The sequence below is a fragment of the Crinia signifera genome, chromosome 7 (genome assembly GCF_055691185.1).
Source record: "Crinia signifera chromosome 7, ASM5569118v1, whole genome shotgun sequence".
NCBI classification, from domain to species: Eukaryota; Metazoa; Chordata; class Amphibia; order Anura; family Myobatrachidae; genus Crinia; species Crinia signifera.
The window spans coordinates 85856281-85869346 of record NC_139223.1 but is presented as its reverse complement, the minus strand read 5'-3'; the positions used below and the strand labels follow the sequence as shown (position 1 = coordinate 85869346).

The following is a 13066-nucleotide window of genomic DNA, read 5'->3' as shown; positions in this document are numbered from 1 at the left end:
ATCTTTTATTGCTTTTAAGTCTTGTGCATACAGCAATGTTTTTGTTTTTGCATCTATGAATCTTTCCATGCCATTTTTCTACAGCAATAATTAGTGGTGCCTTTGTACTTAAAGTTTGTGTTTTGAAAATGACTAAATTGTTGTGACCAAAAAAAAAAAAATGTACTTTTTCCTCTCACATTTATTTAATCAGTGCTGTTCTGAATATTATAAGCATACTATAATAATAATTAGCTTATCATAATTGACAGAATTTCTATGAGATCACAAAAACACATGCTTATTTATTAAATTTGGTTTCAGCACTTGACCTATGTGAGATCTCTCAGGGTTCATCTATATTCATTAAACTAATCTCCACTGTGACTGGGGATCTGTACTCTATTCACAGATTGAGCAATAAAACAAAATCAATAATTTTAACGTATATCTTAATTCATGTATTTTTAATAGGAGGTGTTTTCCATGTTCAGTATATATATATATATACGCTTTGATAAAGGAGCGAGAGCTCCGAAACGTCAGCAGCAGCATGTATCTTTGAATACACTTATTCTATTTAAACAAGACCTCAGAGTGCCGTTGTCTTCATTCCTTGTATATATATATATATATATATATATATATATATATATATATATATATATATATATATATATATATATATATATATATATATATATATAATTTGTCAGAATCAGAAAGTGAGAGATTTGGTAAGAAATCTCCAGTTTATTTAAAGCGACAATCATATACACTGCAAAACCAGTTTAATTTTGAAGTGTAAATGGTTGCCGATTTAAAAGAACTGGTGGTTTCTTACCAAGTCTCTCACTTTCTATTTCCTATATAAGGTAAACCTTACAGGTCATTATGATGAATAAAAATATCTGCTTGGCAATTTTTACATCAATCATGACAAATTCACTTGGCACTCAAAGGGTTAAGAGTCGTGAATACGTTTGGTAAATTTCACTATATTATACTAAGAGATGATTAATATAGTATGTTCATACCTGTATTATAATTCAATTGGAAACAGAGTGCACTCACCAGGTTCTTCAACCTTCAACCTTCTTCAAATCGGGTCCCATCGCATGCCATCACATACCTTAATTAGTGGCATGCGAGGCGATGCAATGGGCGCCGTGATAATACACAAGTACCCAATTTTAGATTATCTGACATTCTTAAATGTTTTTCCGAAAGAGCAATCCTCGGCAACAGGTATGCTCCAACATAGGAGGATCAGGACCATTGCTAGCAGGCGTGATGAATGTTACTGGTCTAATATATGACCTACTCATATAGACTGGGAAGAAATGATCGACCCAGAAGAGAGGTGCAGGGTCTAACATGCTGATTGTCTTGATTGTAGAACCTGCAAAGTGCTTTGATCTTAGTTGCCCCAGGGTGCATATCCCAGCCCTCTGAATGGGTCACATGCTATTTAACAAAAAAGAGACTGAGCTTCACCGAACAGCGCAGATACAGACAAGACTGGGCTGTACTGACAAGACAAACTTAAATGGACTGGATTGGGTTTAACACAACTTGGTTGGACTGGACCGGACCAGACCAGACACAACATAACCGGACTGGACTTGGAGTAACTGGACTTAACTGATGGGGACTTAACCGGACCAGCCTTAACCAGAAGATGGCACCTGAGTAAAATATGCCACCTGAGTCTGGATCTGATGATGGCAACAGCTTCTGAGGTCTTCACGGCCCTTTCAGTGAAGAAATCCCATGGCAGGAGGCGAAACACCGCGAGAGAGGCCCACAAAGGAGTAACACATTTAGCAGCGACAAATATCACGCATGTATGAGTAGCAAGAAAAAGGTTCAACATGCAAAACAATCACTTTATATCATTCAATAATAAAAGCAGTAAATCATCAATGACCACATTAAAGAGGGAACAGTTACACAATAAATGACATCACAGCAATAATAATATGAAAGAGCAGAACATTTAAAGACAATGATTTTATGTCACTACGACACTTAAGGTGCATACACACTGTACAATTTTTTGGTACTTGTGAGTTATCTGGGCTGCCGATTTTTTGATTGTATGCCTTAAGTTAAGGCATACAATCAGATGCGATGCGATGCGATATCGCATCGCATCGCATCGCATGCGACCATCGGATGCGATGACCCGATTTTTCCATAGGAATCAATGTTAAAATGGACTGAGTCCATTTTAACATGGAATTCAATGGGAAAAAGGGGTCCTTTTCATACCCCTACTATCCAAGTGGGCATGGAGTTGGATATAAACCTGTGGCGAGCGTAGCGAGCCACCGAGCCCGAAGCGTGGCGAGCGAAGCGAGCCCCGCGAGGGGACGGTATTCTGTGTCCCCTCGCGGGGCTCGCTACGCTCGCCACGCTTCGGGCTCGGTGGCTCGCTACGCTCGCCACAGGTTTATATCCAACTCCATGCCCACTTGGATAGTAGGGGTATGAAAAGGACCCCTTTTTCCCATTGAATTCCATGTTAAAATGGACTCAGTCCATTTTAACATTGATTCCTATGGAAAAATCGGGTAATCGCATCGCATCGCATCCGATGGTCGCATGCGATGCGATGCGATGTGCCCGATCCGACCCGATTTAGAAATCGGCAGCCCGGATAACTCACAAGTACCAATTTTTTTGACCAATTTGGTTGAAAGACATTTCCATTGAACCCAGTGTCCTGGATGAAAGATGTTGACAAAAGATATTGTCAACAAACAAACGATGAATGATGATGCGCATACCCGCCAGTTGTTCATCAAGATTGTTCGTCAACTGTGCATGCAGCTCAATTTGAATATCTTTCAAAATAAGCCTATAAACTGTAGCTAGATCTTTCTTCTTTCATCAGTCGTCAATATCTTTAGTCAACATCTTTAGTCCAGGACACTGGGTTCAATGGAAATGTCTTTCAACCAAATTGGTCAAAAAAATTGTACAGTGTGTATGCACCCTTACTGCACATGTGACACTGTACCACAAAATGTCCGCCAGGGGGCACTATGCACCCTGCCTAAACTGAACTGCAGTCTTTGCCTTAAGCAAAGTCAAGGACTTGAAGGAATGGTCCCGCAAAGGTCGGTCCTCAAACTGACAAAAGTTAAACGCTATAATAGTGTGCACACTAATTGGTATTCCGGAAAAATGAATAGCAAACGGTCCTCAGGTTAGAGGGACAGGCAAGTTCCCAGCCTTAGGGTAACCTCCTTTTGCTAACAGAAAACACAGACTTTAGGGGGTCACCAAAAGAATGTGCAGGCCTTGATGGTGGGATCCCAACAGATATTGCTCAGTCCAGGCCTCTATACTTCCCTTTAACAAGGGCAGGCATTTACCGCAGCTGGGGATAGTGATGCTTCTCCTGACAGTTACTCCCTACACAAAGAAGTAGGGTCTGGGCAGGTGAGGTGCCTCCTATCCTGCGCCGTACTTGAGGGCGGTCTTGGTGGGGCAACGGGACAAGGGCTGTATGGGGTACCAGATATGCCCCTTCAGCTGCTGGCCACCCAAGGATGAGATCAAGCCCTGTTCCTGTGTTTGCTGTGGCAGATGCCGGCTCCAGCCAGTAATGATTCTCCCTGCTCCTCCGGCTCCTGCCTCTGGGGTCAGCGGGGTCAACGCTCTCGTTCGATGGCTCCAACAATGCCGCCTCTCTCCCGGCAGGTCTCCCCAGGAAGGCAGCTGGTAGTGACCTGCATCCTCCTCCGTGCCGTCGTCTGGCGCACTCTCTCCCAGTTGCATGCGGCAACGCTGGCCGGCTCCCTCTTCCCTCCGGTCAATCACTGCCCACCTGTAGTTTCAGGTGGCTTCAGGCGTCTCCCTGCCTATGCGCGCCTCTCTTCTCCCCAAAGCGGCTTTTCTGCACCGCTGTCAGTCACCGCCGGGACCTCTCCGCAGCGCCCGCTCTCCTCTTCACCGCACACTGCACACCGGAGCTCCATTCTCCCAGACACCACTCTTCCTCCTGGGACAGCTTCCTCCGGGTATGGGTAAAAACCGGACCAGGACAAAACCCCCGGACTGCCGGACCAGACATCAAACTCTGCATTTTGGAGCTTGTAGCGTCCAGTCCGGGGGATGTCCTGTCCGGGGGTGTCCTGTCTGGGGGTTCTGCCTGTGACCCCTGTCACCAGGTAGAGGAGGAGGGGTAGAATAAAGTCTCCCTGTATGGTCCGGGCATGTAGCAAAAACCGGACGGTCCGGACCAGAGGGGGAGGCTGTAATCTCCCCTTCCCCATGTCCCTGATAATAGCTATCACAGGGACCCCCCGGACAAGACACCCCCCGAACAGGACACCCCCCGGACCGGACCCTATAAGCTCCGGACTGCAGATTTTGATGTCCTGTCCGGCGGTCCAGAGTCTAGTCCGGTCCGGTTTTTACATAGTCCCGCTTCCTCCTCCTCGCATGTGTCTCCCTGGGCTGACCTCTCACCTCCCCATTCGAACCGCTGGATCAGCCAATCCTGGTGGGCCAAGGTAAGGACACCAGCTGGGTTCTAGCGCCCCGCCACTTCATTTAACCCCTGTAGCACCAGTTAAGGGGAAGAGGGGGTACTTGTGTATTTTGGCAGCGCCCCCGATGTCCGTCGTACGATGACCTTTTCATACCCCCACTATCCACGTCGGCGTGGTGTTGAGAATAGAATAGTGTGGCGAGCGCAGCGAGCCACCGAGCCCGAAGCGTGGTGAGCGCAGCGAGCCCCGCTCGGGGACGCGGATACCTTCACAGGTAAACGCGTCCCTTCGCGGGCTTCACAGGTATCCGCGTCCCCTCGCGGGGCTCGCTGCGCTCGCCACGCTTCGGGCTCGGTGGCTCGCTGCGCTTGCCACACTATTCTATTCTCAACTCCACGCCTACGTGGATAGTGGGGGTATGAAAAGGTCGTAGGACGCGTACCGCCGCCCCTCGCGGGCTCGCTGCGCTCTCCACGCTTTGGGTTCACGTTTATAGTGGAGGGGTGGCGTGGGGGTGCATTTAACATTGTAAGCACCCATTTGGGTGCTTTACATTGTATAAGCACCCATTAGGGTGCTTATACAATGTTTAATCGCATCGCATCGTATAGCATCGTATGCCATGTACAATGGCATACAATTTCAAAATTGTATGCCATTGTGTACTATCGTACGATATCGCGTCGCATCGCATACCATCGTATGCGTTATGGTATGCGATGCGATGGGCGCCGCCAAAATACACAAGTACCGAAGAGGGTCCTGTGGCAGCACTGGTCACCATCAAAGGGGCACAAGGGTCCAGACAAGGGGCACCACTGCAGTGGGGTGCCACACATGGCTATGTACATCACTAATGGGAAGTATGGGAAGAAGCCATGACTCAATAATTTATATTCGTATTGTTTTGCCTTTACAGTCATACTCCTTGCTACACTACAGCCCGTTAATTCTTATCTTTGAGGTGTCATTGGATGGGATTGTAAAGAATGCATAGAGGGGTTTATTTATATATATATATATATATATATATATATATATATATATATATATATATAATATTACAGATCCACAAAAAGCCTGCACTCGCACAAAAAATAATAAGGCAACCGTGGGGTGTTCTTTAAGGACCACAGGCGATGCCCGTGTCCATGTACAAAGGCAAAAAACCTACCTAGGGTAGGTAAGAACACTCGCCAAATAATAAACAACTGAAGATACTTCTAGTTGTTTTAAGTGTAAATACAAAGTCACAAATGAAAAAAAAAGGTTGTTGTATATATAATAAGCAGAGGTAAACTTTGGCACTCTGAGTGGTTTATTTATATATATATATATATATATATATATATATATATATATATATATATATATATATATATAATATAAGCAGAGGTAAACCTTGGCACTCTGGACGATAAATGCAATTCATCGGGAAGCCTTACTAAAATATTATAAATATAGACCACATTTCAAGATGAACATAGCAGGCGGCACTCCACGGATTTGGTAAAGCAGTGTATTCGATCAATCAGTCAGTTATACATTTTTTCTTTGGGACAGATTTGTTAACTTTTTTAATTAGTAAAGTAAAGTGAAAAATGGGTTTTACACCCTTTTCACAGTATTTTATTATCACCTGGATGTATTAAAGAGCTTTTGGAGCAAAAACCCCTATATACTCTTGGGACCTTATTCTGGTTCGAACTTTTGCAGGGCTTCATGTGATTTTAGTTTTTTTTAGCGGGTTCGCAATGCCACCTGCCCCCCCCCCCCCCCACACACACGCCGAATTCGCCCGCACGGCTGCGAATGGATGTTTTGCATGAACATCCATTCACAGCCTAGAGGGTGAGGACCACATCATGATGTGAAATGTGCACACAAAACTAAGATACTCCCAGGTGTTTTAGCTTTGCGTGCGCCCTGTGGTGATGTCAGCTGTCAGCTGTCTGCCCCTGGCAGCCACATCACTGCCTCATTTCCATTGGAACACCCAGCATTTTCATGGTAACACCGATGAAATGCTGGGCATTCCCATGAGCCCGACAAATCCGCCACCGCCCCATGCCCCCCTGTTGGGTGCGAATGGGATGGCGAACTTGCAGTTCGCAGTGCCTTTTTGCACACAGCGCATATGCGCAGAAATATGCATGCTCATTAGGCAAACATTGCTCCCCTGAAAGTACACACAGGGGAGCGTGTAAACCAAAAAATCAGACCCTTGGGGTGAAATGTAATAGGATGAGAGATTCAGAAAGTGAGAGATTTGGTAAGAAATCTCCAGTTTTTTTAAAGTGGCAATCATTGACACAGCAAAATCACACTGGTTTTGCTGTGTCAATGATTGCCACTTTAAAAAAACTGGAGATTTCTTACCAAATCTCTCACTTTCTGAATCTCTCATCCTATTACATTTCACCCTTGGTTTGCTGGTACCAACCATATGGCTTGATTCAAATTTGCGGTACATTTACAACTGCATATTCAGACGCAGCAGATCTGCAAAAATATGCTAAAGATAGAACATCAATCAGCTATTAGTTGCACCATTGAACCTCTGAGCAACCTTATGGATTGGGGGTGTTTATGGAGGGTGACAGCAAAAATGCTGGTACAGTATTTATTGTGACTATTTTCAGGTCATGAGTGGGATGTAGTCCAGCGGTCATGTGGGATGCTGTTAGAACTCTGAAGTTTTTTTTAAAGGGGTAGTCATTTACATGGTTTTGCCTTGTAAATGACTGCCCCTTTATCTCAGAGTTCGCCCGGCATCTCACATGGATTGCCCGGCATCTCGCAATTCCATCCCACTTATAATGTAATGGATGTCCGTGGCCCCGCTCCCAGCTGCATTTGCCACCCTTTCCCCACCACGATGGCTGAGGTGCATGTGGAGCAAACACTGCAGCTGGCATAGATGATTTACGTAAAATTCCCACATACTACAGCGATTTTTTGACCAATCTGATGTTTTCAACCGATAATCTGCCACTTTATACCGCAATCCGGTGGGAACTTCGGCGGATCTTTAGCTGGATCATTTGATCTTACCTGAAGCTGGGAAGATCAGAAGATGCAGCTAAAGATTGGTAGGACACGGGTATTCAAGTCTTTGTGCATTCAAATATTTGGGAGTTAAGGTGTTTATTTGTTAGGGTGTGTTCAGGCACTCGGGTATCTTTGGGTGCATCTGGCTGCCTTTGGAAGCACGGATATTTAGGCACTTGGGTGTGTGTGTGTGTGCGGTTGGGTATTTGGCAGTTGGCTCAGGCGTATTTGTGCGCTCAGGTGTTTGTGCGCTTTTGGATGAGTTTGGGATCTCAGAGATTCTACTGTTTGGGCACTGTTTGGATGCTCATGGATTTGGGTGTTTGGGTGCATTCACTCCCTCAGGTGTTCGGGTGTGTTTGGACGAGTTCACAGGCTCGGGTGTTTGAGCGTGCCCTTGCGAGTTTGATTCGGTATTCGGATATTCGGGCACGTGCATGCGTTTGTGCTCTTTGGTATTTGGGAGATGGTTCCCTCAGGCACGATTGTCTGCTCAGGTGTTTGGACATGTTCACGTGATCATGTGAGTTTGGGAACTCAGGTATTTTGGTGTTAAGGTGTGTTCAGCCGCATTCACATGCTCGGATGTTTGGGTGCGCCCAGGTGCTCATGGATTTGAGTGTTTGGGTGCTTCAGTGTTTGGGTGCATACTGTACGTGTGCTCATATGCTCAGAGATTCAGGTGTGTTCGTCATGTTCACACACTTTGGGTGTCTGGATGCACTTAGATTCTGGTGTTTTGCAGATTCGCACACTCGGGTGTTTGGGTGTGTTGTATGCTCGGTAGTGTTTGGGTGCTTGGGCACATTCATGCAAGGGTATTTGGGAGTTTGGGTGCTTGGTCACAGTTGGCCACGTTCACGTGTGCTCAGATTCACTTGAGTGTTCCGGTGAGTTCGGGCACTCGGATATTTGGGTGTTCGATCTCACTCATGTGCATTCCAATGTCAGTGGCATGCACCAGTAGCGCAGCTCAGTCCAGAAAATTTTGTGCATACCCCCGAAGGGGTTAAAAATGTTATGAAATCTTAAAGGCCCATACACACTAGAAGATATTAGTCAGAATATCGTTCAGAAAGGGCTTTCTGAACAATATTGTGAACAATATCAACCAGTGTGTATGCTCTGCATCGTTAAAGATACGCACTCCCGCACATCCTTAACGACTCCCTCCCTCATCCAGAATGTCCAAACACGGGAGGTCATCACTCACGATGGCCATGGTGCAATGGCAGCACGGCCATTGCTCCTCCGCCATGGTTGCCCCCCTCATGTGCAGCATCCTCAAGTGTTTATGAACTTGCCAATGCCAGTACCGCTGCTGTAAAAAAGTACCTTTTGTCCTGGACTGATGGGGAGTTCAAGGGAAATCTTAAGTTAAATCTTAAGATCACAGATCTTTCTAGTGTGTGGGCACCTTAACTTTAAATGACAGTGCAGGGGAAAGGTGTTTCCCCAGTGCCAGGCACCAGCTGTGATAGATAAACAATGAGTGCTGCATCAGTTGTCTCTGGCTTAAGTACCCTCCTCCTGCTGAGTATGGCATGCAAGGGGGAGTCCCTGCAACAATTATTCAGAAGAAACTGAATAAAGGAACGAACATATACGCAACAAAAGAAAGGGACACAAAATAATTACACACATACTTAATAAGGAAAAAAGTAGAAGTGGTCTTGGGGAAGAAATCTTAAAAATACAGTACAATGTATGCTTTTTTTAAAGCAAGGTGAGGGGTCACAAATGCAATTTTTGTGTGCATGTGTGTGTGTAAAATATACTGTATAAGGGAAGGAATGAGAATGGGCAATGCTAGAGGAAATAAATCCATATTTCTCAATTTTGGATGCAGTATTACTGTGACCATTTTATTTCTTTGTTTTTTTTATTTTATTTTATTACTACACCTAAATGTTGCTTATACCCTTCCATGTGCCCCTTAGGTGCCATCAGATCCCTTCACGTGTTCCTTATATGCCATCTGCCCCTTATGTTCAAACAGATGCTTCCATGTGCCATAAGACCACTTTGGTGTTCTTTTATTCTACCAGTAACACTAGTGGTGGGTCCAAGTAGCCACTAAGGGATCAAGAAATGATGAGTTATGTGGTAATTCAGATCTAGAGTATGTTTTTAATATTAAATAAGCGGAGGTTTAATTTTAAAGTGGGTGTTTAAAAAAATAAAAATATTAATGTGGTTATTTTGCTTGTACGGCGCTTTGTAAATAGGCAAATTGATGCAAAATAATGTGGAGTGCCATTATTAACACTTGAATCGACAGGCAAAATCCACAAACCAGAATTGGAAAATCAGGAAGAAATGGAATTCGCATGCATTCAACATTCTGAAACCCATGGACATAGGCTGGAAAGAATGGCATCCAGAAAACGCTAAGGAAAGGTACTGCAAAAAATGTGGTGAAGCAATACAAGAAGCCACATGCGTTCCAGAAATGCACAGTCCCTACAACCAGAAGAGGTACTGGTGGCCACTTACGACAGCAAAATGTCACCAAGAGGAACTAGAAAAAGATATAAAAGTAAACATAACACTAGATCAGAGGTTGCCATATGCAGTCAGGGTTGCACTGTCCTAGAAGGAGTGAAGTAAAAAAAACCCGGTGGGCATCGCTATCTGTGGACCCACCTCCTCCCGTAAAGCTCATGTTCCATACTTGTACTTGAATTATACCTTATACTCCACAGCACTATGGCATATTTTAAACAGTGCATTATCTGGTACATTATCATGCATTAGCTACAAGTATTTACTATATATACTTATTAAGGGGCCTGTACCATGCACTCTCTAATCATGGTTAGGCAAACCAATGTTATCTCTGGCCACACCTATTTTGAAGACGGTGCATGCCCCTAACCATGGGCCCCACCACTACATTCCCTGGTGGGCTGTCCATGCCTCAGTCTGACACTGTGTGCGGTCCTCAAGGCACCTGAATGGTCCTGGATTTTAAGCATATCCATGGCTCAGCACAGAAGGTTAGATAAAATTGACTGAGGTACTGATTAACCCTTTGAGTGTCAACATCTCAGTGAGAGATGTGCAAAATATTGGCTAAACATGCCAGTGTCACTCACATTTGTTATATAAATTCAAATAAAAAATTGTTCTGTAAAAAGAGATTATATTTCCTATATAAGGTAAACATTACAGGTCATTATGATCTATGCAAATGTTTGCTTTTTCAATTTTCACACTTATTTTTGACAAATTCACTTGGCACTCAAATGGTTGTTACCTACTGCCAAGCATGGATATACCTAAAACCTGGACTGTTGTGAGGCCTTGAGGACCGCGCTTTGGAACTTTTGCACTAGATGATTGAAGTGAATCAACAGTAATATAAAAAATTCCATAACAAAGAAGTCAACTCAGAACAAATGAAACCACTGTGCAAGAAAATAAAATGAACATTATAAAGCAAACAAAAATATACGACAAAGAAAAAGAACAAAACAAATTATAAGTGAAAAAAATTAAAAACATAACAAATTGACTGATATGCTAATCTATACATAGGTGTATATATATATATATATATATATATATGTATATATATATATATATATATATATATATAGCTGGCGTGGTTGGCCTGGCACTCCTTAAGCTGGGTCCAAATCACCCGGGTGCCCTCCGGATCAAAGGTGAGAAATTGGAAGAAACAGGCAGCGGCACTCAATAGGGATTTTTTCAGTGTATATATTGTAGGGAGCAAAAATGATATCACTGGCGTCCGTGGATACGGCATCTGCCTGATGACGTCCTTGTTGCATCGACGGGCCGAGTGGGAGGTCCCGCGTCCGGAAATGCGGTTTGTCACTGTGGTGATGGTGTTCTATTTAAGGTATGTAATTACATATGTTTGTAAGCCTGATAACGATGTTGTGAATAACATTGAAACGTTGCTGAAACTTACTGAGTTGGTGTGCAATTTATTTACAATAGTCCGTGGTAGCCGTCGGAATGCTAAGCTATATATATATTATAAATATATAGAAAACATTTATGATTAAAGTGCATTGTAGAACATGTAGTTAGCACTATTCAGCAATGGCCACTGCACATTCATAGTCAGGGTCCCAATAAAGGAGTGAAGTGACTGCTAATGTGGTTACTAAACTTCAAACACATTGCAAACACTGGTTCGTTTCCAAACTCTTCTCCTTGCATTTGAATTTTGATACACTCAGGCAGTATATAATTACTTACTGCTTGCAAATTGCTGTGATAAGTGAATACGCTGGTTAGGCCTAAAACCCTATAATTGCTAAACATGCAGTTAAGTGCCATTTTCCTTTTTTGGCATACTAAATTTACATTAAGCAGGATATTATACCCTAGTACAGTGGTTCCCAAACTGTGTGCCTAGGCTCCCTGGGGTGCCTCAGGACATTTGCAGGGGTGCCTTGGGTTGGTGGACCAGGATCAATTGATATTATTTATGGTCAATGTACCAGGCAAAACCAGTGCTAGTGGCTGCCAATCATAATATATGTGGACAAACAGAAGCAAATCCTGCCCCTCACCACATAACTGTGACATATAAACACAATGCACTTAATTCAATATTTTTTTTCTGAATTTCTCGATAAGAAGCATTTGGCCTAGGGGTGCCTTGAAAATATTTTGATGCTCTAGGGCGCCATGATTCAAAAAAGTTTGGGAACCCCTGCCCTAGTAGACTTACTAATTACACTATTTAAATAAGGGAATAGTTGAAAGGGAAATTAAATTGGATGAAGGTAGGAGCTAGCACCTCCAAGGTGCTGCTAGCCACAACCCATAATCCCTATATAGACTACACCCCCATAATATTGTTCATGACCCCACATTACCAGTAACACACCTCAGGCAGTGGTAAAAACCCTGCAGTGTCAACCATTAGGCCTTTCTTAATGTTCAAAGCCCTCGTTAGCCTTAATCTGGCAGTGTCAACAAGTGTTGTTCAACTTCAGCTAAGCCCTTGAAGACTTTAGTTCTTCTCTTCTACATGGAGTGCAGGATATATTTTTACTGGTAAACGAGAAGATATCGTGGTGTTTTCTGTCTGTGCAATTCTGGTAACAGTATGCATAGTTACAGGACTTGTTGAATTCATTAACCTTTATGATCATATCCCTTATGAATTTGCTGGAGTCACATCTCTCGGCTTTCTTTGCTTATTACCAAACTTGTAGATGTATTATTCAGTTGTCTACTGGTGTTCCACTGGTTTGGAAAAAGAATCTGATCGCCCCAAAATGTTACATAATTATTTGATTTATGTATTGCTGTACTTTGTAGTGTCCATCGGATTGCATGTTTTATTTTTATTATATTGAACAGTTTTCTATTCATTTATACCAGGAAAATCTCTTATGTGCACATTTAAAATATTAATTCCCCTTTGTGAATATATAAAATATAAATAAATGAAAAGGTAATACACCACAAAGCTTTGTTTTGCAAAGAAAACCGATGGCTGAGTAAGCTGGAGGTGACATAAGTCACTGAAGGTTTCTTATGCT

The 13066-nt window shown here is 43.3% G+C and overlaps 1 protein-coding gene across 2 annotated transcripts in view; it reads right to left on the bottom strand.

Annotated features, from left to right (window-relative positions):
- GSG1L (GSG1 like) overlaps positions 1 to 13066 on the bottom strand; it is a 221259-nt gene that overhangs the window by 49548 nt on the left and 158645 nt on the right. The gene's annotated exons all lie outside the window — the stretch shown is intronic.